This window comes from Macaca mulatta, chromosome 12, assembly GCF_049350105.2.
Source record: "Macaca mulatta isolate MMU2019108-1 chromosome 12, T2T-MMU8v2.0, whole genome shotgun sequence".
Lineage (NCBI taxonomy): Eukaryota > Metazoa > Chordata > Mammalia > Primates > Cercopithecidae > Macaca > Macaca mulatta.
This window is the reverse complement of record NC_133417.1, coordinates 136,749,265-136,773,636: the sequence shown is the minus strand read 5'-3', so window position 1 is coordinate 136,773,636 and position 24,372 is coordinate 136,749,265. Positions and strand designations below refer to the sequence as shown.

General features: G+C 43.9%; 2 long non-coding RNA genes and 1 pseudogene across 2 annotated transcripts; 2 read left to right on the top strand and 1 right to left on the bottom strand.

Moving 5' to 3' along the window:
- Nucleotides 1–238: 238 nt before the first annotated feature.
- Nucleotides 239–23,968, bottom strand: LOC106992763 (uncharacterized). Its single transcript, XR_001438808.3, has 4 exons — nt 23,682–23,968; nt 21,713–21,785; nt 1,015–1,121; nt 239–585 (listed from the first exon to the last, which is right to left on the bottom strand). It is a non-coding gene; the product is annotated as an uncharacterized LOC106992763 (long non-coding RNA).
- Nucleotides 4,085–9,757, top strand: LOC100425424 (uncharacterized). The gene is made up of 3 exons (XR_013402229.1): nt 4,085–4,615; nt 8,472–8,592; nt 9,579–9,757. It is a non-coding gene; the product is annotated as an uncharacterized LOC100425424 (long non-coding RNA).
- On the top strand, nt 10,582–10,714 carry LOC114671661 (U2 spliceosomal RNA; annotated as a pseudogene).
- Nucleotides 23,969–24,372: the final 404 nt, after the last annotated feature.

The window sequence follows — 24,372 nt, the reverse complement described above, 5'->3', positions numbered from 1 at the left end:
ATAAGTTTATTCCACATGCCAGTTTACTGTTGGAAATACTAGAGGCAAAACGTGCATGGCTTGGAATGTGTGAAGGCCCCGTGATGTGCCTAATAATAATCCTGTCCATTTTGAGCAGGAAAAAAAATCAAGGTGAACTGAAGAAAATAAGTTCCCAAAGCAGGCAGAAGATGGGGAAGATGAGATGTCAGAAGCTAAGGACAATAGCAGTAGAGATGAGGTAATTATATGTACAGAATTGAGCAGAGTAGCATTTATTATTGTCAACAATTAAAATCCATAGTAAAGCAGTTAAACTGCATTGTTTAATCTCAAAAGTTGGCTGGGCTGGATGGCTGTCGCCTGTAATCCCAGCACTCTGGGAGGCGGAGGAGGGTGGGTCACTTAAGCCCAGGAGTTTGAGACCAGCCTGGGCAATGTGGAGAAACCTATCTCTACTAAAAATACAGAAATTATCCGGACGTGGTGTCTTCCACCTGCAGTCCCAGCCACTCGGGAGGCTGAGGCAGCAGAACCGCTTGAACCTGGGAGGCGGAAGTTGTAGTGAGGGCACCACTGCACTCCAGCCTGGGAGACAGAGTCTGTCTGAAAGAAAAAAAAAACAACAACACACAAACCTCAAAAGTGATATTGCAAACACTTTTCAACTAGTATTACAAGTCCACACTATACTTGATACCAAAACCTGACCAGGTCGTTTTGAGAAATCACAGACCACTCTCTCTTTCATGAGCATAGATAAAAAAATTCCAGAAATATTATCAATGTTATGCAAAGAGTAATACATCATAATGCCTCGTGACCAAGTGTGGGTTATTTTGGGAATGCCAAGGTGTTCTTTGTAAAGTCATATTGGTTGTCTGGAAATACTGGTTTAAAAGAAAATCTCTTCATTCTTTAAATTGATTCATTAAAATCCATTCATTTATGGCCCAGGAGGGCAGTGCTTTCCCTCAGCCCTGCCTGGCTATTTTAAATTGAAAAAAAAGAAAAGAAGTCTATTACTTTGTGTACCTGCCAAACATGTTTTCGTATTTCTTCTTTTGACAAATATTGAAGTCTTTACTATGTTCTTCTGAGAGCCTCTCCTTTGAAAGTTGAAAATAGGTTTAAGTTGAGTCCTGAAAGAATTAAGGTGGGTTAGTGGGTACACAGCTAATGAATATGGAATGCTTCATACGTGCAGCCATTGTACAAAGGCTTTATGCCAGGGGTGCCCAAGCCCTGGGCCACAGACTGGTGGTACTGGTCTATGGCCTGTTATGAACCAGGCCGTACAGCAGGAGGTGAGCGGTGGGCAAATGAGGGAAGCTTCATCTGTATTTACAGCTGCCTCCCCATTGCTGGCGTTACTGCCTGAGCTCCGCCTCCTGTCAGATCAGCTGCAGCAATACTGTCTCATAGGAGCACAGACCCTTTTGGGAACTGTGCATGTGAGGAATCTAGGTTTTACACTCCTTATGAGAATCTAATGCCTGATGATTTGTCACTGTCTCCCGTCACCCCTAGATGGGACTGTCTAGTTGCAGGAAAACAAGCTCAAGGCACATTATGGTGAGTTGTATAACTATTTCATTATATATTACAATGTAATAACAGAAATAAAGTGCACAATCAATGTAATGTACTTGAATCATCCCTCTTCCCTCCCACTGGATGCATGAAAAATTGTCATCCACAAAACCAGTCCCTGGTGCCAAAAAGGTTGGGGACCACTGCTTTATACATTGTTTCATTTCATCCTCACAGTGACCAGGTTAGGTAGGCATCATTAGCTCTATTTTTTAGACAAGAAAGCGTGCTCGCTTCGGCAGCACATATACTAAAATTAGACAAGAAAGCAGATTTAGCCATGAACCAGCTTGCTCATGTTTCCAGAACTAATAAGTGACAGCCAGATATACATAGGTCTGCTGAATCCAAACCCCCTATACCTTTCCCATTCATTTCTCAGTCTTCTCCTAAGCAGCTTGATCTGAGAGGCAGATAGCATTTATTTGTTGTCCACTTTGAGCAACTGGTTGTGTGATAGAAACTTTCTTCAGCCCTCTTCAGTCTAGTTGTTTTAATTAATCAAAAGTAAAAGTGGGTTTTGGGTGCCCTTGTCACACACACTTATTAGGGATGATGGATTTGTTAATTTACTTGACTGTAGTAACCATTTTGCCATAAGTATATTAAAACATGTTGTACACTTTAAATATATACAATTTTTTAAAAAGTAAAAGTAGGGAAATCATGAAAATTATCCATCCATACCTTTTGATTTTAATTTAAGACATATTATGTATGCCTTTGGCAATATTTTGATATGGAACCAAGGCCTTACCTTTGAGTTTGCTGCTGGAGTAGCTTATCTTCCCTGCATAAAGTATACACATAATGCATTTTCTGCAATTTAACGTTTGTTTCTTTAAAGCAAACGAAAATTCTAACACCCTAGTAAGTAAAGCAGTTTGAATACAGATTCCCACAGTTTTATGGCTTTTCCCATTCTTTTATGGTTGCTCACGCACACTTAATTTGATTGCAGTTTTTTAAGCTTTATCAAGTACTTCCAAAGCATTGAAGTTTGTTTTCATTGACTCAATAACTTTTTGCATTTATTTTCTTTTATTTTTTGAGATGGAGTCTCACTCTTGTTGCGTAGGCTTGAGTGCAATGGCACAATCTTGGCTCACTGCAACCTCCAGCTCCTGAGTTCAAGTAATTCTTTTGCCTCACCCTCTCAAGTAGCTGGGATTAGGGGCATGTGCCACTACACCCGGCTAATTTTTTATTTTTAGTAGAGATGGGGTTTCATCATGTTGGTCAGGCTGGTCTCGAACTCGTGACCTCATGTGATCTGCCTGCATCGGCCTCCCAAAGTGTTGGGATTACAGGTGTGAGCCACTGCGCCCGGCCCTTTTTGCGTTGATTGTATTGGTCTATATGATGTTTAGTTAATTCTGCAGTTGAAACTGCAAATACTATGGTCATATATAGGTTAGCAAACACCACAGCAGGTTCTTATTAAAGATACAGTTCAGCTCACAGGAATAGAGACACTCACATTAGTATGGGTACCACAGAGTGGCCCACTCATGCTTGACATTTCGTAAGCATTAAGTTATTATAGTAAGACCTATTTGGAATTGAGACAGTCATTTAATCCAGTCAGTTGGTTAAGTTGAGAAACATAAGATAGCATTTACTGTATCGGTTGAGTATCCCTTATCCAAAATGCTTGGGACCAGAAATGTTTTAGACTTCAGATTTTGTGGATTTTGGCATACTTGCAGATATGTAATGAGATATCTTGGGGATGGCACCCAAGTCTAAACACAAAATTCATTTATGTTTCATATATACCTTATATACATAGCCTAAAGGTAGTTTTAGTTTTCCCTCCGGTACACTGAATAAACCGTGTTTTGCACCTGCATTTTGACACTGACCCATCATACAAAGTCAGAATTGGGGCTCTAATGACTTGAATAATTGATGTATATTCTCTTGGGGCAGTAGCGTCCGTACTCATAGAAATCTGGATGCTTCCCTGTGGAGATTCTGGTTTGTTAGTGCTAAGTGAAGTCTGAGAATTTTTCTTTTTTTCTTTCTTTCTTTTTCTTTTTTTTTTTTTTTTGAGATAAGAGTCTCACTCTGTTGCCCAGGCTGGAGTGCAGTGGTGTGATCTCAGCTCACTGCGACTCCACCTCCCGGGTTCAAGCAGTTCTCATGCCTCACCTGCCCGGGTAGCTGGGACTACAGGTGTGCACCACCATACCTGGCCAGTTTTAAAATTTTTTTTTTTTAGTAAGACAGGGTTTCACCATGTTGGCCAGGCTGGTCTTGAACTCCCGGTCTCAGATGATCTGCCCACCTTGGCCTCCCAAGTGTTGGAATTACAGACATAAGCCACCATGCCCAGCATTCTGTTTTTTTAAATTTTCTTTCTTGAGACAGAGTTTCACTCTTGTTGTCCAGGTTGGAGTGCAATGGCATGATCTCGGCTCACGGCAACCTCCGCCTCCCGGGTTCAAGCAATTTCCCTGCCTCAGCCTCCTGAGTAGGTAGGATTACAGGCATGCACCACCACGCCCAGCTAATTTTGTATTTTCAGTAGAGATGGGGTTTCTCCATGTTGGTCAGGCTGGTCTCGAACTCCTGACCTCAGGTGATCCGCCCGCCTCCACCTCCCAAAGTGTTGGGATTACAGGCGTGAGCCACCAGGCCTGGCCTTCTTTTTTTTCTTTAGACAAACATGCCAGGTCATTCTGGTGCCGGAAGACTTTTTACTACATTTCTCTAGGAGAAATCCATCTTAGAGAGATGAAATAGTTGTTGATTTACATGCCTGACCCGAATCTTGCACTTAGCGACTGTACAGTGTGACTGTAGCTTCATGAAGAGGCATCTTCATTGTTGCTGTTTCTCCTCCAGGTTCTTGTCCCTCGTAAGAGTTGTGGGAGGAATACTACTGCCCCAGGAAAGAAAGGAGGGGAGGAAAAGTCTCTGGCTCCTGTGTTTTCTGAGAAGTTAATATCACCAAGCAAGAGGGGAGCCAAGCTCAAGGACCATAAGAGCCACCAGGAGAATGACGACCGGAACAGTGAATTGGACCAGGATGAGGAAGGTAAAGAACCCTTCTGCAGGTTCCTGGTGAGTGGCTGTGAGTTAGAGACAAGCTGCTGTGTGCGCCATTCTAGCACTCGGGGAGAGATTCTGTTAAAAATCCATCCTTCTGAAAAATGCCTTGGCAATCCCTGGCTGATTCTTCATGATTGGCCTCATTGAGGAGTTTCAGTGGATGTTTGACCTTTGCTGTCTGCCTGACCCTAGTCAGAGATTTTCTTTTTCTTTCTTTCTTTTTCTTTTTTTTGAGACAGAATCTTGCTCTGTTACCCAGGCTGGAGTGCACTGGTGTTGTCTTGGCTCACTGCAACGTCTGCCTCCTGAGTAGCTGGGATTACAGGCACGTGCCACCACACTGGCTAATTTTTAAATTTTTAATAGAGATGGGGTTTGGCCATGTTGGTCAGGCCGTCTTGAACTCCTGACCTCAAGTGACCCGCCCGCCTTGGCCTCCAAAGTGCTGGAATTACAGGCATGAGCTACCGTGCGTAGCCCAGAAATTTTGTCTTTAAATACTATACATTGATGAGTTCTGTCTTTGTGCTTATGAACCACGCAGGTAGGTCATCTCAGATTTAATTTTCAGTGGTTTGTTTTTGTCTTGATGGAGTCTGTGTAACATTTAAAGTATTGCTACCAAAGCAGTAATTCTTACTATAGTTATTAAAATGCAAGAACCATACATTTAAAATTATTTCATAATAAAGTTAAAATGAGGCTGGGCATCGTGGCTCATACCCTGTAATCCCAGCACTTTGGGAGGCTGAAGCAGGAGAATTGCTTGAGGCCAGGAGTTCAAGACCAGCCTGGGTAACAGGGCGAGACCCTATCTCTATAAGAAATTAATAAATTAGCCAGGTATGGTGGCATACACCTGTCATCCCAGCTACTTGGTAGGCCGAGGCAAGAGGATGGATTGAGCCAGGGAGATTGAGGCTGCAGTGAGTCATAATCTCACCACTGCACTTCAGCCTGTGCAGCATAAGTGAGACCCTATCTCAAAATAAAAAGTTAAAGTGGCTGTGAATTTTTTTCTTAGATTTTTATATACAGCCGGATATAAAAGAACAATTGTTCTCTGAAAGGAGAATTTGTCATTCTTAACTAGTCTGTGTAATAGTAATTGATTAGGTGGCTTCCCTTGTGATTCTGGGGGTGGGGGGAAAAATAAAGCTGGGACCAAAGTTAGAGAAGACCTTCCCATGAGGGTTGAAGATGATAAACAGGATGGCGACAGTGGCAGTGACAAAGGCAGTGAGGAAGAGGAGGGGGGGAAGGTCGGATGATCTGGGTCAGCCCTGTTAAGCAGTGTGACTGACATCATGGAATGCTAGTTGTAAGTGAAGCCCATCAGAAGGGGCTGTTGTATTTCTTTGATTAAATAACTTTCTTACTAATTTAGAAATGCTTTTGAAAGTACCCTGACCAGACTCAACTCATGAGTCTTGTGACAATTAAGTGTAGCTTAGGAATATAAAAGTTTCCAGTTTACTCATTAGTGGCCCAAGCAGATGATTGCAAATGCGATATTCTAGCTTTCACCCACAGAACCTATCAAGTTTCAAACACCTGATAAACAAAAGAAGGAAATGGCCAATCAGAAAGATTCCCCTGGAGCCAAAAAGCAAAAATTAGAAGGTAACTTATTGGCCGTGGTTTAAAGTGCAGGAGATGCATGGAGAATGTCACGTTGGCAAAAACTTAGTCTCCATTAGCCCAAACAAGCAACAATGGGATTTGCCACAGAAGCTTGGTGTTACAATCTTCAATGGATTTCCTTTTAGTGCTACTTTATCTGAACTGAGTTTTTTTTTGGTTTTTTTTTTTTTAACCTTTTTGAGTAGCAACTGAACCATGTGTAGCATTCCAGCTGTTTGTTGGAAACCTGAATTTCAACAAAACTGCTGCTGAACCAAAAGCTGGTCTCAGTTAATTTTTTGCTAACAATGATCTCGAAGTTGTTGGCGTCAGAGTTGGCTTGTCCAGGTAAGTACCAATAAACTAAGAAGGTTTTTAAGAGCTTATCAGCTCAGCACTTACTATTCCTGGAGAATTTAGGAGTTCCAGTAGCTTTATGCTACTTCATGATGGTTCATAGGCTGCTGTCTTCTCAGGTCCTTTTGTTACTGCTCTTCACCTTTTGGTGGAATTTTACCTCAGTCACTTGCAGCTCAAAGTGAATACGTAAAATCCTTCAGTGGCTCATGTTTAGTAAATCTGTTATATTAAACTTTGCTACCCCATTTTCCCAACCAAAATATTAAAATAATCCCAAGATCTTCCAAGTCTTAGAGATAGGGTCTCGCTATTTTACCCAGGCTGGTCTCAAACTCCTGGGCTCAAGTGATCCTTCCACCTCAGCTTCCCAAAGTCCTGAGCTTACAGGTGTGAGCCACTGTGCCCTGCCTGTTTCTTAAAAATTAAAAAAAAAAATTTTTTTTTTGAGACAGGCTCCCTCTTTCGCTCAGGCGAGAGTGCAGTGATACAATCTCAGCTTACTGCAGTCTCTGCCTTCTAGGTTCAAGCAGTTCTCCTGCCTCAGCCTCCCAAGTAGCTAGGATTACAGGCGCCTGCCACCACACCTGACTAATTTTTGTATTTTTAGTAGAGACGCGGTTTTGCCATGGTGGGCAGACTGGTCCTGAACTCCTGGTCTCAAGTGATCTGCCTGCCTCAGCCTCCCAGAGTGCTGGGATTACAAGTGTGAGCCACTGCACCCAGCCAAAAATAAATACATAAATAAATAAATTTTTTTGAAACAGGGTCTCACTCCATTGCCCAGGCTGGAGTGCAGTGGTGTGATCATGGTTCACTGTGACCTCTGCCATCTGGGCTCCCACAGTCCTCCCACCTCAGCCTCCTGAATAGCTGGGACTGCAGGCACACATCACCATGCCTTTTTTGTACACATGGGGTTTCGCCATGTTGCCCAGGCTGATCTTGAACTCCTGAGCTCAAGTGATCCTCCCACCTCAGCCTCCCAAAGTGCCGGGATTACAGGTGTGAACCACTGCGCCCAGCCAAAATTGGTAATTGCAAGCCACACTTTCTATAGCTTTTGGTTAAATTTTGTCAGTTGTTAAGCAGAAAACTAATAGAGATGTCAGTAGGCAAACTCTGTACTGATTCTCAATCCTTGCTCTGGAACGTGGTTTCTTGCTTTCAGCACTACTGACATTCTGGACTGGAAAATTCTTCTTTTTTTGGAGATGGGTCTGGCTCTATCACCCAGGCTGGAGTGCAATGGTGTGATCTCGGCTTACCACAACTCCTGCCCTCCGGCTCAAGCCATCTTCCCACATCAGCCTCCCGAGTAGCTGGGACCACAGGCATGCACCACTATGCCCAGCTAATTTGTGTGTGTGTGTGTGTGTGTGTGTGTGTGTATTTTCTGTAGAGACAGGAAATATGTGTTGACCCGGCTGGTCTCAAACTCCTAAGCTCAAGCAGTCTGCCCACCTTGGCCTCGCAAAGTGCTGGGATTGCAGGCATGAACCACCACGCCGGGTCTGGGCTGGGCAATCTATGTTGTGGTGGCTGTCCAGTTCGTTGTGGGATGTTTAGCAACCTCCCTGGATTCTACCCTTTAGATACTAGATGCTTCCCTATTTGTAACAGCCAAAAATGTCTCTAGACATTGTCAAACTTGCTCCCTGGGTGAGAACTACTACTCCATAGTTACTTCACAGTACTGACTGCCAGTTTGTGGAGCCTTGGTTTTAAATTGTAAATTAGGCAGCTGCTTGTGACTTAGTGCTAATTTCTATTCCAACAGCTAGTGTGATTAGTTAACCAGAGGCATAGGCGCTTCATCTTACCTGGGTGTGCTTTTTCCCTTTCCTTCTACATCTCTGTAGGAGATTTGGTTATGTGAATTTTAAATCTGCTGATGATCAAGAAAAGGCCCTGGAACTAAGTGATACAAAAGTCCTTGGGTTTGAAATTAAATTTAAGAAACCAAAGAGAAAGGAAACAAAGGTATGCAAACAAGGTAATTTGTTCAAAGATATCGATGTATCTAGAAGATTCTGGGTCAGGCAGGAATATCACATTCTTCCTAATTTGATGCAAGTAGTCCTCAGTTTCCGACAGGCCACCTGCCTCCATGGCACCTTGCCCTCTCTCCTGTGCTCGAGCTGCATGGCTCACCTTTCTCTGTCATAACATTCTTTCCAGGACTCAGTCCCTGGCTACTTGAAACCCATCCATCCAGTTTCAGCTTAAATATAACTTCCTCAGATCCGAAAACTCTTTCCTTACACCCACACTAGAGTAAGTCTTCTCTACTGCACTTCCTCATTGCCCCTGTTACTTGTCCATCCTGGCACTTGTCAAAGTTTATAATTACGTGACTCTTCATTTACCAGTCCTCTCCAACAAGAACGCATGCCTGAGAGCAGAGGCCAAGTTCGTGTTTCACAGCGAGCATGTAGCACAGGCCCTAGCCCAGAGTATGTATTCAAATATTTGTTAAACAAACGAAGATGTGTGGTTGTTTCAGCTTTGCAACTCTTTGAGGGGTGTTTTTCTTTTTTCTTTTCTTTTTTTTTTTTTTTTTTTTTTGAGACAGAGTCTCGCTCTGTCGCCCAGACTGGAGTGCAGTGGTGCGATCTTGGCTCACCACAACCTCCACCTCCCATGTCCAAGCGATTCTCCTGCCTCAGCCTCCCGAGTAGCTGGGATTACAGGCACATGCCACCACGCCCAGCTGATTTTTTGTATTTTTAGTAGAGACAGGGTTTCACTGTGTTAGCCAGAATGGTCTCCATCTCCTGACCTCGTGATCCACCCACCTTGGCCTCCCAAAGCTGGGATTATAGGCGTGAGCCACTGCGCCCAGCGTGAGCCACTGCACCCGGTGTGGGCCACTGTGCCCGGCCTAAGGGGTATTTTTTCTATCTTAGGGGACTTTAGATACTTACTAAATCTAAACTCACCAAAAATGTTCTTTTGTTTTTATGTAGATCAAAATGCCAAAACACTTTTGCTCAAGAACCTGCCTGACAAAGTCATTCTACATGAAACACTTCTTGTGTTTGAGGATGCTTTTCAAATCAGATTAGTGAGCAAAGATGGGATGAGTAAAAGGTATGTTTTACACCTTGTACTGAATAAGAATGTATGTCTGCTGGATACAAAATAATGGAATTTCTTTACATTCTCTCAAATCTCTTATGCCTGATTGTAGAGAAGGAAAGAGTAGTAATCCAGATTTCTGCCAGTAGGCATACAAAGCCAAAGGAGACATCATAAAGGGACAGCCAAAACTCCTAGAAAACTGTAGTGGTGCTATAGAGAAATAGAGACTTAATCTGCTACCAAGTACAAGATTGAAGATTGGAATTTATTCATAGATTGTGTACATTCATTCTTCTCTCTCCAGGGCTGACTCTGCTAGAATAATGTACTTGGTAGCTTGCTTGGACAGGTACCAAAATAGAACATAGAATTGAATTGTTAGCTTTATGTTGTAACCAATTAATGAAACACTGTCCTTAGGTATCTAGGCTTTGGTAGAGTAAGAGAGTGAATATGGTGATATTAGAGAGGGTGGAGTATAATATATTTTGAAGGGATTGTCATTGAGGCGAAAATTGAATATTGGGTTTATAGATACATTTGAGCTAAATGTGTTGGTGTAGGTGAACTCTAAAATAATCTGTAGCAGTATGTTCTGATGAACGTAATCTCTAGAAAGAATACTACAGATCTAACAAGCATAAGCTAGAACTATATATATTGACCTGGAAAGCCATGATAAATACAGGAAAACAAATCTGAAAGAATAAATTCCAAATTATTAGCAGTGTTTACCAGGAGGAGATTTGGGAGCACTCTGCGTATAGTCTCCAGAAAACAAGCAAACAAATTCCTGCCAAAAGTTATATAATTTCTCGAAGTTTAATTAGGTTTTAATTAAATATACTTAAATCTTTATAATCATTTCTCTACCTGAAGAATTATCGTATCACTTCTCAGCCTTTTGGCTAAGATCAAGTGTAGTATCTGTTTTCTCAGTTTAATATCTGATATGTCCTAAATTAAAAATAATAAAAAAGAATGATTGTAAAGGGGAGATACGAGAAACCAGAGAATCCACGCCCATGTGAAATAAAGCATAGTACCTATGCCAGAAAAGAGTGTGGTGCAGGCTGGGCATGGTGGCTCATCCCTGTAATCCCAGCACTTTGGGAGGCCGAAGCCAGTGTATCATGAGGTCAAGAGATTGAGACCATCCTGGCCAACATGGTGAAACCCCATCTCTACTAAAATACAAAAAATTAGCCAGGTGCGGTGGCGCGCTCCTGTAGTCCCAGCTACTTGGGAGGCTGAGGCAGAGGAATTGCTTGAACCCGGGAGGCAGAGGTTGCAGTGAGCCGAGATCGGGCCACTGCACTCCAGTCTGGTGACAGAGCGAGACCCCGTCTCAGAAAAAAAAAAAAGAATGTGGTGCATTATGTTTAAAAATGTGACTCAGACCGGGCACAGTTGCTCATGCCTATAATCCCAGCACTTTGGGAGGCCGAGGCAGGGGGAAAAACCTGTCATCAGAAGTTCGAGACCAGCCTGGCCAACATGGTAAAACCTTGTCTCTACTAAAAATACAGAAAATTAGCCACATGCTGTGGTGCATGCCTATAATCCCAGCTACTCAGGAGGCTGAGACAGGAGAATCACTTGAACTCGGGAGGCAGAGGCTGCAGTGAACCGAGCTCGTGTCACTGCACTCCAGCCTGGGTGACAAGAGCGAGGGAAACTCTGTCTAATATATATATATATATAAATTTGACTGCAGAAATATAGTTTTACATGGGGGAAAAAAATCCCCATAAGCAAAGTCAAAAGACAAGTGACAAACCAGGGAAAACTATTGGTAACTCATCAAAACTGAAGACTGGTTTTGCTGATATAAAAGTGCAGCAGAGGCTGGGTGTGGTGGCTCACACTTGTAATCCCAGCATTTTGGGAGGCTGAGGCGGGTGGATCACCTGAGGTCAGGAGTTCGAGACAAGCCTGGCCAACATGGTAAAACCCTGTCTCTACTAAAAATACAAAAAATTAGCCGGGCATGGTGGCAGGCACCTGTAATCATAGCTATTCGGGAGGCAAAGGCACGAGAATCACTTGAACTGGGGAGGTGGAGGTTGCAGTGAGCCAAGACCACACCATTGCACTCCAGTGTGGACAACAGAGCAAGACTCCATCTCAAAAAAAAAAAAAAAAGTACACCAGACCAGGCATGGTGGCTCACACCTGTAATCCCAGCACTTTGGAAGGCTGAGGCAGGTGGATCACCTGAGGTCAGGAGTTCGAGAGCAGTCTGGCCAACATGGTAAAACCCTGTTTCTACTAAAAATACAAAAAATTAGCTGGGCATGGTGGCAGGCACCTGTAGTCCCAGCTACTTGGGAGTCTGAGGCACGAGAATCACTTGAACCCAGGAGGCGGAGGTTGCAGTGAGCCGAGATTGCACCATTGCACTCCAGCCTGGGCAACAAGAGTGAAACTCCATCTTAAAAAATAATAATAGTGGCCGGGCGCGGTGGCTCACACCTGTAATCCTAGCACTTTGGAAGCCGAGGCAGGCGGATCACGAGGTCAGGAGATTGAGACCACGGTGAAACCCCGTCTCTACTAAAAATACAAAAAATTAGCTGGGCGCGGTGGTGGGTGCCTGTAGTCCCAGCTACTAGGGAGGCTGAGGCAGGAGAATGGCGTGAACCCGGGAGGCGGAGTTTGCAGTAAGCTGAGATCGTGCCACTGCACTCCAGCCTGGGTGACAGAGCGAGACTCTGTCTCAAAAAATAAATAATAAATAATAAATAGGTAAAAATAAAGTGCGTCCCCATGGTGAAACCTTCTGAAGGGCAGGCGTGGTGGCTCACGCCTGTAATCCCAGCACTTCGGGAGGCGGAGACGGGCAGATCACCTGAGGTCAGAAGTTCCAGACCAGCCTGGCCAGCATGGTGAAACTCTGTCTCTACTAAAAATAGAAAAAATTAGCCAAGTGTGGTGGCAGGCACCTGTAATCCCAGCTACTCGGGAAACTGAGGCAGGAGAATCGCTTGAACCTGGGAGGCAGAGGTTGCAGTGAGCCGAGATCATGCCATTGAACTCCAGCCTGGGCAACAGAGCAAGATTCTGTCTCAGAAAAATAAATAAATAAAATAAAATAAAAGTGCACCTAACAAGTGAGTAAGAAAAATACCAACAACTTAGGAGAAATATAGGCAGGTTGTGGACAGACAGAAAAGGAGTTTTAAGCATAGGAAAAGGTACTCATCCTCACTCGTAGTAAAAGAATTGTAAATGAAATCTACACTGAGATACAACTTTTTACCTATCAAGTAGTCACAGATCAAAAGGTTTATTAGCACAGTGGAGAAGAGGGTAAAGAAACTGGCATGCTCATACTTTGTTATTGGAAGTGAAATTGGAGAAATCTCTATGCAGATTAGGTACTTAGCCATATCTATCAAAGTTACAGTTGCAATTATCATTTTGTCTTGCAGTTCCACTCTTAAGAATTTATCCTACAGATAGTCTCAGACAAGTGTGAAATAATGTATTGCAAAGTTGTTTGATGCAAAATTAGAATTAACCTGAATATCAAGCAACAGGTGGCTAAAATTGTCTGGCAGATCCATAAGATATTTTTCTATATAGCTGTAAAAAGGAATGAAATCATATTTTGTGTACTGATGGGAAACAATCTCCAGTATACATCATTAAGAGAAAAAAGACAAAGTGTATATTAAATGAAAAAAGACAAACTGTGTGTACAGTATTCTGCTTTTTATGTAAAAACATAATGGAGAACACACTGTATATACAAAAAAAAACTCAACATGGATCAAAGACCTAAATGTAAGAGCTAAAACGTAAAATCCTTAGAAGAAAACACAGTTTTTGCACAAGTGATTAAGGAAAATTGAGAAGTTGGGCTTAATCAAAATAAAAAATATTTGTGTTTCAAAGGCCATATTTAAAAAGTCAGAGGAAAATCTATAGACTGGCTGGGCACAGTGGCTCATGCCTGTAATCCCAGCACTTTGGGAGGCCGAAGTGGGTGGATCACCTGAGGTCAGGAGTTAGAGACCAGCTTGGGCAACATGGCAAAACCCTGTCTCTACTAAAAATAAAAATACAAAATTAGCCAGACGTGGTGGTGAGCACCTGTAATCCCAGCTACTTGGGAGACTGAGGCAGGAGAATCGTTTGAACCTGGGAGGTAGAGATTGCAGTGAGCCGAGATTGCGCCACTGCACTCCAGCCTGGGCAATGAGAGTGAAACTTCGTCTCAAAAAAAAAAAAAAAAAGGCCGGGCGCGGTGGCTCAAGCCTGTAATCCCAGCACTTTGGGAGGCCGAGGCGGGCGGATCACGAGGTCAGGAGATCGAGACCATCCTGGCTAACACGGTGAAACCCCGTCTCTACTAAAAATACAAAAAAATTAGCCGGGCGTGGTGGCGGGCGCCTGTAGTCCCAGCTACTCCGGAGGCTGAGGCAGGAGAATGGCGTGAACCCGGGAGGCGGAGCTTGCAGTGAGCCGAGATCGCGCCACTGCACTCCAGTCTGGGCGACAGAGCGAGACTCCGTCTCAAAAAAAAAAAAAAAAAAAAAAAAAGAAAGAAAAAAGAAAAAATCTATAGACTGGAAAAAAATATTTGCAAAGCATATATTCTATAAGGGACTTGTGTCCAAATATATAAATAACTCATAGTACAATTTAACAATAAAAAGGCAATCCAATTAAAAAATGGGCAAAGGATTTCAATGGACGTTTCTCCAAACAAGGCATATGAATGGCCAATAAGCATGCAAAAAGATGCTCAACATTAGTCGTTAGGGAAATGCAGATCAAAACTATGATGTTTTTCACATTCATTAGATTTCACATTCATTAGAATGGCTAGAATAAAAAAGGCAAACAGTAGCAAATGTTGACAAGGATGTGGAAAAGGTAGAGCCCTCATATGTTGGTGGTGGGAATGTAAAATAGTTCAGTTGCTTTGGAAAAGTTTGACAGTTTCTCAAAATGTTAAACATAGAATTGCCATATGGTCCAGCAATTGTTTTAAGTATCTACCTCAAAGAAATGAAAACATATGTTCATACTTTCCTACAAATGTTCATGTCAGCATTATTTAATAGTCAAAAAGTAGAAATGACCCAAAATGTCTATCAGTTGATGGACTGATAAAGTGTAGTGTGTCATTCCATATATGACATGTCCAGTATAGCCAAATCTATACAGACAGAAACTAGAGCAGTACTTGCTTGTGGCTGGGAGTGAGAATGGGTTGAGAGGAATGAGGAGTGACTGCTGATGGGTACTTTTGGGGACAATAAAAATGTTCCAAAGTTAGTTTACAATAATGATCGTACAGTTGTGTAAACATATTAGAAACCATTGTAAAGTTTAAATGGGTGAATTTTATGATATGTAAATTATATCTCAAGCTTTTTAAGAAAAGTTGTGTGTGTATATACATTTGTTTTTATATACACAGAATGTTGCCTCTATGGTTAGAAATTGGGTGGCCTGGAATAGGAATATAAGGAAGACTACACCGTATCCTTTTTTTTTTTTTTTTTCCCTTTTTCTACATGTTCTAAACCATATCCTTTTCTACTTTTTGGATTTTGAATCTTGTATATTACTGATCGAGAAGACACATAACAGTCTGTGGCCCTAAATGCTAACTATTCTTCTCTCCCTCACCTCATCGCCACAATTGCATATATTGAATTCAAGTTACAAGCTGAGGCAGAGAGAGCCTTGGAAGAAAAGCAGGGAACAGAGATTGATGGGCTTGCCATAGTTCTGGACCATATTGGAGAGAAAAGCCAGGGGCAAGAAAATAGAGATAGAAAGAACAGTACCTGGAGAGGTGAGGGGTCCCAGAGCTCTGTGGATTGAGATTTACCAGGATTGTCACAGGGGGTCCCAAGGAAGGGGCTGGTATGAGGTTAGGGGCACTCGGCACTTTATTCTTTTACTATTATTTTGAGACAGGGTCTCACTCCCTTCGCCCAGGCAGGAGTACAGTGGCACAATCATGGCTCGAGGAGTCTTGATTTCCTGGGCTCAGGTGATCCTCGCACCTCGGCCTCCCGAGTAGCTGAACTACAGATGGGAAGGCCACACAACACTTTATTTTTTATTTTATTAATTATTATGATTATTATTTTAGATGGAGTCTCGCTCTGTTGCCCAGGCTGGAGTGCAGTGGCACAGTCTTGGCTCACTGCAACCTCTGCCTCCTGGGTTCAAGCGATTCTCCTGCCTCAGCCTCCCATGTAGCTGGGATTACAGGCGCCCACCCCCACGCCCGGCCAAGATCACACCACTGTACTCCAGCCTGGGTGACAGAGCCAGACCTCTTGTCTCAAAACAAAAAAAAAGGAAACTCATCAGTTTATTTTTTTTTTTTTGGTCACCCTCTAAGATTTTGTTTGAACAAGCTCTTATACCTGTGGTTTCAGAATTAGATATTTAATTATCTTCAGATATTAATTTTCTTCAAGTAGTGTTTTTGCAGGTTTAAACCAGTGACCCCAAACCAGTGTCCCTAATTTGCCTTATCTAATCGGCAAACATGTTGGCTTATACAGTAAGAGACCATTGAATTTGTTATGAGTATTTCAAAAAATCAAAAAATTTCACATAAAACCCTGGATTTCCGGCTTCTTTTGATACAGCAGAAAGTCTGCACAGGTGCAGTGGTTCACACTTGTAATCCCAGAACTTTAGGAGGCTGAGGTGGGTGGATCACTTGAGCCTAGGAGTTCAAGACCAGCCTGGGCAACATGGCGAGACCCCATCTGTACAAAAAAAAAAAAAAATTAGCTGGGCGTGGTGTTGCATACCTGTAGTCCCAGCTAACTCAGGAGGCTGAGGTGTGAGGATTGCCTGAACCTGGGAGGTCGAGGCTACAGTGAGCCATGATGGTGCCACTGCACTCCAGCCGAGGCGACAGAGTGAGACCCTATCTGTCTCAAAGAAAAAGGAGAGAAAATCTGGTGGCACTGTGGCTGCATTCCCACATGGCAGCAGTTGGCTGGTGATGAGAAGTAGCTGCTTCCTTTTAGGTGTGGCCTTTGCTGTTGTTTGCTGGTAAACCCCACAGTTCCTGAGGGTCTCCACACCAACAGTGGTGGGAACAGCACAACACTTACACTTTTAAACATAGAGTTAATAGTTTTTTCTTAGAAAATGGCCCTTTTAAAAATATATTGTAAAGATGACATGGCTGGGCATGGTGGCTCATGCCTGTAATCCCAGCACTGTGGGAGGCTTAGGAGGGCAGATCATGAGGTCAGGAGTTCGAAACCAGCCTGGCCAACATGGTGAAACCCCATCTCTACTAAAAATACAAAAATTAGCTGGGCATGATGGCGCATACCTGTAATCCCAGCTACTCGGGAGGCTGAGGCAGGAGAATTCCTTGAACCCGGGTGGTAGAGGTTGCAGTGAGCCAAAATCACACCACTGCACTCCAGCCTGGGCGACAGAGTGAGACTCTGTCTCGCGGGAAAAAGAAAAAAAGATGACATTTTGATATTTCTTATGCATTTGTCTCTTTCACAAGTGGAAAGAGAAAGTATAGAACAAGACAACCACACTTTTCAAGAAAAATGGGAGAGAGACTATTTTTTTGTGGAGGTAAAGAATGTTCCTACATGTTTAATATGCAAACAAAGTCTGTGTTGAAAGAGCATACCCTAAGACACCATTGTGAAACAAACCATAGCAAGAACCACGATGGATATATAGAAAAGATGCGTGACAAAAAAACTTAACGAACTGAGAAAAAGACTGAGATTTCAACATGATTTGCTTTTGAATGTGAATAAAATAGGTGATGCTGCTATGAAGTGTAGCTGTATATTAAGTGAGAAAATTGCCCGGGAATCAAAACCTTTTACAGATGGGGAGTTCATAAAAGAATGCTTGTTGAGTGCAGCAGAAATTATGTGCCCTTAACAGAGACAAGCATTTGCAAATATAAGACTGACTGGTAATATTGTTGCTCAGCCTGTTGATGATATGGCTGAAAACTTACAGGGCAGGTTTCAAGAAAAAGTGAAATCATTTGTGGCTTTCTCTATCACAGCTCATGAGAACACTGATATAAATAATGCTCCCTCGTTGTCTGTGTTCATTCGTGGTGTTGACGAAACTTTTTTTTTTTTTTTTTTTTTTAAATGAGATGGAGTCTCACTCTGTCGCCCAGGCTGGAGTGCAGTGGCGTGATCTCGGCTCACTGCAAGCTCCACCTCCCGGGTTCACGCCATTCTCCTGCCTCAGCCTCCTGAGCAGCTGAGACTACAGGCACCCCCCACCACGCCTGGCTAGTTTTTTGTATTTTTTAGTAGAGACGGGGTTTCACCGTGTTAGCGAGGATGGTCTCGATCTCCTGACCTCGTGATCTGCCTGCCTCAGCCTCCCACAGTGTTGGGATTACAGGCGTGAGCTACCATGCCCGGCCTTGATGAAACTTTTGATGTGACTGAAGAACTTTTAGATATGGTACTCATAACAGGCACAGCATCAGGAAATGACATATTTTTATGTGTTGAGAAAAGTCTTAAAAATTTAATGTAGACTGGTCAAAATTAGTAAGTGTTAGCACAGATGGTAATTCTGCAATGGTTGGTGTTAAACAACTTGGTACAAAACTGAAATCTAAGGTGGCAGGGCTTTGCAAAAGCACAGAACTTAAGTGTGTGCATGGCCTCATTCTCCAGGAGTCACTTTGTGCTAAAAAGTTAAAAATGGATCCTGTCATGGACACAGTAATTTACAGCATAACCTGGATACATTCCCATGGCTCAAACCACAGAAAGTTCAACACTTTGTTCAGTGAGTTAGATGCACAATATGGAAGCCTGTTCTGTGACATGGAAGTGAAGTGGCTGAGTCGTGGTATGGTGCTAAAGCAGTTTTTTGAACTGTTGGAAGAAATTGACTTTTTCATGTCTTCTAAAGGAAAATCTGTGCCTCAGCTCACTAGCAAAAATTGGGTCAAAGACTTAGCCTGTTTGATTGACATGACAACACATCTAAATACATTGGATATTTCTCTGCAAAGGTGTTCACAAGTGGTTACACAAATGTATGATTCAATTTACTAATTCCTAGCAAAATTATGTCTTTGGGAAACTCATTTGACAAGGAACAATCTGGCCCACTTCCCTAAACTGAAATTAGTTTCTGAAAAAGAAAGCGATGGCCTGAACTATATTCCAAAAATTAAAGAATTGAAGACTGAATTCCAAAAAAGATTCTCTGATTTCAAACTGTATGAAAATGAAATGATATTGTTCAGTTCACCTTTCTCAATGAGTATTAATCATGTGAATGAAGAGCTGCAAATGGAAATTATTGAATTGCAGTGCAACACTATACTGAAAACTAAATATGATGATGTGGGAATCCCAGAATGCTACAGATACCTAGGTAATGGTTACCCTAAATATAAAACACATTGTGCGGAGATTCTGTGCATGTTTGGAAGTACCTATGTTTATGAGCAGCTATTTTCTCTTATGAAACTAAGTAAAACTAAATATTGCTCCCAGTTAAAGGAAAGATGAATTCTCTGCTGCACGTTGCTATACAAGATTCACAACCTGATGTTGATTGACACCTTGGGCCATAAGAAAGGAATGTTAGATTTTGGATTTCAAATCTGAGAAGTAATAAATTATGAAACTTGAGATAATTATTTCTATTTTCAAATTACATTTTTTCAATATGAAGTTTAGAGTACAATCTATGGCATTATATATGTTTGTTAAATCTTATATCATATAAAATAAGGTTGGATTATACTTTTGGTGGTTTTTCACACCTTGCCTCTCTGGCCTTTATTCAAGTTTATAAACCTCTGCCTTAAAAGAAGCCACATTTGGCCGGGCGCGGTGGCTCAAGCCTGTAATCCCAGCACTTTGGGAGGCCGAGACGGGCGGATCACTAGGTCAGGAGATCGAGACCATCCTGGCTAACATGGTGAAACCCCGTCTCTACTAAAAAATACAAAAAACTAGCCGGGCGAGGTGGCGGGCGCCTGTAGTCCCAGCTACTCAGGAGGCTGAGACAGGAGAATGGCCCGAACCCAGGAGGCGGAGCTTGCAGTGAGCTGAGATCCGGCCACTGCACTCCAGCCTGGGTGACAGAGCGAGACTCCGTCTCAAAAAAAAAAAAAAAAAGAAGCCACATTTTTCTTAAAGGCATTTGTGAGCCTGGGATGTGAACAAAGGAGTCAGCTGGATGAATTGAATATTTGGACACCTAGTGTGACCCTATCCCTAAGCACAGTAGACCTGCCACAGTCATCTTGGGGTTCAGGCCAGGGTAACTAACCCCCTTCCCTGTACAGGCTGGGTGTCAGAGCCATTACTAGCCTCTGGACTTTTTTGTGATGCTTCTATTTGGATTTACACATTTCTTTTGAAGTTCCAGCGTTGTTGGTCAGCTTATAATCAGTGTGGCTGGCCCAGAAACATTCTGCCTCTTACAGGCAGGGATGCTTGTTCCCTTGACATTGGGGCACCCAGGGTAGTGCACAATGGGGTGTCAATGTGTGAAAGAGCAGATGAGCATTTTTCCAGGGAGAAGGCCTGTAGCCGCCAGCAGAGTCTTAGGTCTGTGACTCAAACAGTGTTTTCCCACTGACATAGTGACATGTCTACTCACTGCTGTAGGAGCCGTATCTTAAAAAATTAGTCTAGCCAGACATGGTGGCTCACACCTGTAATCCCGGCAGTTTGGGAGGCTGAGACAGGCAGATCACCTGAGGTCAGGAGTTCGAGACCAGCTTGGCCAACATGGTGAAATCTGGTCTCTACTAAAAATACGAAAATCAGCTGGGCCTGGTGGCAGGCGCCTGTGGTCCTAGCTACTCAGGAGACTGAGGCAGGAGAATTGCTTGAACCCAAGTGGCAGAAGTTGTAGTGAGCTGAGATCACACCATTGCACTCCAGCCTGGGTGACAAGAGCGAAAGTCCGTCTCAAAAAAAAAAAAAAAAAAAAAAAAATTATGCAAGTAATGTATACTATTGTAGAATATTTGGCTATTTTTCTAAAGAAATTTTGGGCCAGGCGTGGTGGCTCATGCCTGTAATCCCAGCACTTTGGGAGGCCAAGGCAGGTGGATCACAAGGTCAGGAGATCGAGACCATCCTGGCTAACACAGTGAAACCCCGTCTCTACTAAAAATACAAAAAATTAGCCGGGCGTGGTGGCAGACGCCTGTATTCCCAGCCACTCAGGAGACTGAGGCAGGAGAATCGCTTGAACCCGGGAGGTGGAGGTTGCAATGAGCCGAGATCGCGCCACTGCACTCCAGCCTGGCAACAGAGCAAGACTCCGTCTCAAAACAACAACAACAACAAAAAAAAAACCTGAAATTTTGGGGAACTACTTGTAATCTCAGCAGAGGAAAGTCCTGTAAATATTTAGGCATGCTTTCTTTCCATTTTCTTTTCTTTTTTGAGACAGAGTTTCACTCTTGTTGCCTGAGCTAGAGTGCAGTGGCGCAATCTCGGCTCACCACAACCTCCACCTCCCGGGTTCAAGCGATTCTCCTGCCTCAGCCTCCCGAGTAGCTGGGATTACAGGCATGTGCCACCACGCCTGGATAATTTTGTATTTTTAGTAGAGACAGGGTTTCTCCATGTTGGCTAGACTGGTCTTGAACTCTTGACTTCAGGTAATCCTCCCGCCTCAGCCTCCCAAAGTGCTGGGATTACAGGTGTGAGCCACCTTGCCTGGCCTTCTTTCAATTTTCGATGTGCGATTTTATGTTGTTGAACGCATTGTGGATGGACCATAGTGTATCCTGCTCTCTGCCCTCCCTCCCCCACTCAACAGTAAGCCCTAAACAGCTCTTAGTCTTCAGGCTCAGGTTGTGTTTATTTGATTCCTCAAGGAGTGCACTGATGGGCTTTGCTAGCTGGTGAGTTCTCTCAGCAACACGTGAGCATGGCTGAGTTGATTTCTCAATGCAGGGTCCCTCTTCCTTTCTGCCAGGCTCATAGAAGGCTGGAAAAAAACCCTAGCTATTCCGGGAAGGAGAGGCAGATCTTACCTCTGGAGATCCTCAGGACAGCCTCAGTGCAGAAGTCTTGGGACTGCTAATGAGTGAGACTGAGTTCCAACAGCTGCAGCAGAGCAAAGAGATGAAGACGGAGTGGCTTTAGGGCAGGGCAGTGAGGTCTTATGGCTCTGATAGCCTCTGAGAAAGCCAACTTAGATGGCAAACCCAGATTCAGATTCCCTCCCTTAATAAGAGAGACTTGACTATAAATGTGGGTGAGAGTGTGGTGGTGAGGACTAAGGGGGCTCTCACAACAGGCCTCTGGAGGATGAGTGAGATGGCAGGGCAGGGCCAGGCTCTTCTGCAGAGGAAACTTGAGGACTATTTTGGAAAGGATGAGTGACTAGAGTCACAGAGTGACTTTGAGGATGACAGTGCAGCCGATGACAAGGCAGGACAGTGGGAAGAGGGTCCAGGCATGGAGATCAAAGTTGGGATTAAGGACGGGGAGATTGGCTAGGCAAGGGGCCTCTGAACTTCAGGTCATTATGGTTGAGCCTTTCGGCTCTGGGTGAGCGAGGTACAGGCCCGAGCTCTGCTTTCAGCTGCATTCCCCTGTAGGAGTGGAAGCAGCCAGTCTCACAGCTGCACTCTCACACGTCTGACTCCTGGCTCCTTGGAGGCTCATGCCATCTGGCCCTACCCTTCCCCACTCAACTGTGGTCATCTAGAACCCTATCTGACTGTTTTGTTTTTTCGAGACAGGATCTCACTCTTGCCCAGGCTGGAGTGCAATGGTGTGATCATAGCTCACTGCAGCCTCGACCTTCCAGGTTCAAGCTGTCCTCCCACCTCAGCCTCCCAAGGAGCTGTAACCACAAGTATGTGCCTCCACAGCTAGTTTTTAAAAATTTTTGTAGAAATGGGGTCCGGCTATGTTGCCCAGTCTGGTCTCGAACTCCTGGAAACTCCTGGACTCAAATGATCCTCCTGCCTTGGCCTCACACAGTGATAGGATTACAGGCATGAGCCACTGCACCTGGCCCCCTATCTGGCATTTGTTAAAGAGCCTGGACCCCTGGCTCATGGGCTTCTTTCCATCCCTACTCCTGGGACCTCAACCTCCCAGCTGGTCCTGGATACTCAGGTCCCAGGTATTTACCTGCCTTAAGAAGTCCATAGGTGGAGCTGAGTGCAGTGGCTCACACCTGTAATCCCAGCACTTTGGGAGGCCAAGGCAGGTGGATCACCTGAGGTCAGGAGTTCGAGACCAGCCTGGCCAACATGGAGAAACCCGTCTTTACTAAAAATACAAATTAGCTGGGCATAGTGGTGCATGCCTGCAATCCCAGCTACTCGGGAGGCTGAGGCAGGAGAATCACTTGAACCTGGGAGGTGGAGGTTGTGGTGAGCCGAGATCGTGCCATTGCACTCCAGCCTGGGCAACAAAAGCAAAACTCTCTCTCAAAAAAAAAAAAAAAAAAAAAAAAGTCTGTAAGTGTTCCTTCTCCCGTGACAATGTGAATGGAACTCCTCACTCAGTTACTTGCCCTATTCTTAGGTTCTTTTCCCCTCAATAACATCTCCAGCTCTCTGATTTCTCTACTTTCTCCCAAATCCATCGGTCCCCTTCAAAATCTCCTTTCGGATGCACCCTATCCCACATGGACCAACTTACCACTCTTGCCACTATCTCTAAATCTCTGATCTTCCCAGCCCCTCTGTCACCTGTTCCCTAGAAATTTCTACCCTGAGTCAATTAATATATGTCCCATGCTCCTCCCCTATTTTGGGGTGCTGGCAGAAACCCCACCTCAGGGGCAGCTTGATTTCATTCTAAGCTTGTGGCTCCAGTCTCATCTGGGCCAGCAGTGCTCCCCTACAAGCTTCTATTTCCCTTGTCCTCCTGTTCTTCCCTGGAGTCAGAGCCGCCATCTCATTTTTATTAGGTAACTTTATCTCCTGATAAAAGCCATTTGAGAGAAACCTCCCCACCATCTTCCTGCTCCCGTATACTCACCCTACACGCTTGCCTGCTCTGACGTCTCCAGCGTCCTGCCTCCTGTCCTCAGTGGCCTTCCTCCTGGCCGTGGCAGCTCCCTCTCCCTACACTGCAGTCTACATCCCCTGCCCTCAAGGGCTCAAGGACTTCCCTCCTTCCGCTGTCTGCTCTCTCTCTGTGTTTTTAGAAATTTTGTTTCTACTGGCTCTTGTAATAAAATGCCGACATCTCTGGCACACTCCCTTTACATTTCTATTTTTAAAAATGTATAAAATTGACACTATTCAAAATTCAGGGTACAAATGGAAGTCTCCCACTCATCATCTAGCTACCCAGCTCCTTTGTATAGAAGGAGCCAATATTATTGGCTTCTTCTTGTCTTCCACTGTTTAAGACAAGGAATTATGTTTTCCTACTGATTTTGTTTTGTTTTGTTTTGAGACAGAGTCTCGCTCTGTCACCCAGGCTGGAGTGCAGTGGTGCAGTCTCTGCTCACTGCAACCTCCAACTCCCGGGTTCACACGAGTCTCCTCCCTCAGCCTCCCAAGTAGCTGGGACTACAGGTGCATGCCACCACGCCTGGCTAATTTTTTATATTTTTAGTGGAGACGGGGTTTCACCGTGCTGGCCAGGATGGTCTCGATCTCCTGACCTCGTGGTCCGCCTGGCCCGGCCTCCCAAAATGCCAGGATTACAGGCATAAGCCACC